We start from the raw sequence: 202 nt of genomic DNA, 5'->3' as shown, positions 1-202 counted from the left end.
GATCACTTCTAGATTCAGGACGCTGAGTTTTCCCATTCGAGCTCGTTGAGTAATTAATGAAATCCACTTACTCCAAGTGGCATCAGTAGCAGATGGGTGGAGGGAACCTGTCCTTTAAACATCCAGTTTATTACTGGACAAGCGAGTGGCTAGAAGAAGTGAACCTCTGTCCCAACTACTTCAGAAGCAGCCCGAACCCCCT

The sequence above is a fragment of the Coturnix japonica genome, chromosome 7, assembly GCF_001577835.2.
Source record: "Coturnix japonica isolate 7356 chromosome 7, Coturnix japonica 2.1, whole genome shotgun sequence".
Classification (NCBI taxonomy): Eukaryota; Metazoa; Chordata; class Aves; order Galliformes; family Phasianidae; genus Coturnix; species Coturnix japonica.
The sequence above is the reverse complement of the archived record's forward strand: the minus strand, read 5'-3'. Positions refer to the sequence as shown.